Genomic DNA, 659 nt, shown 5'->3' with positions numbered 1-659 from the left:
AGGAGTGGCTGGGGTTTAAACACCAGCCTTCTGGTTAGCAGTCAAGTGTCTTAGGCACTACACCATCAGACCACCTTAAAAGTAGGCATGGACAATAGGTAAACAAATTAGTGTGGCTGGGTTGCAAAACACTTTATTCATGGACACTAAAAACTGAACTTATAATGATTTCCATGTGTCACAAGTATTCTTTTGATTTCTTTCAACTTTTTAAAATGTAAAAAACATTCTTAGCTCATAGATCATATAAAAATAGGCAGTAGGTTAGACATGGACCATGGCCTATAGTTTCCTGAATCCTGCCTTAGACCAATGAAGGATGAGCTGTAAGCGTGTGATGTAAATTTCAAGACAGATAATGTCAGTGATTCATCCATTTTTATGGCTTTAAGAATGACTGTTGGACACATTAGCTATGTGATATGCTTGACAAAAAAGCTTATCTTGAGTTAAATAATGAAGAAATTACCAGCCACATGCAGATTGTAGGTCATTCTAAAAATCTAGCCTGGAGTCTTTGGAAATGTCAATGTTATGAAAGATCAAAGAAAGAGGGGGAAAAGGTTAGAAAAAGATTCAAGATTAAAGAGATGCAAAAAGTAAAAGCAATCTTTGTATCCATGATCTTCATTTGAATCCTGGAGTAACAAAAAAACATA

Source organism: Orycteropus afer, unplaced genomic scaffold, assembly GCF_000298275.1.
Source record: "Orycteropus afer afer isolate SDZICR_OR568_19922 unplaced genomic scaffold, OryAfe1.0 scaffold00051, whole genome shotgun sequence".
NCBI lineage: Eukaryota > Metazoa > Chordata > Mammalia > Tubulidentata > Orycteropodidae > Orycteropus > Orycteropus afer.
This window is presented reverse-complemented; position numbering follows the sequence as displayed.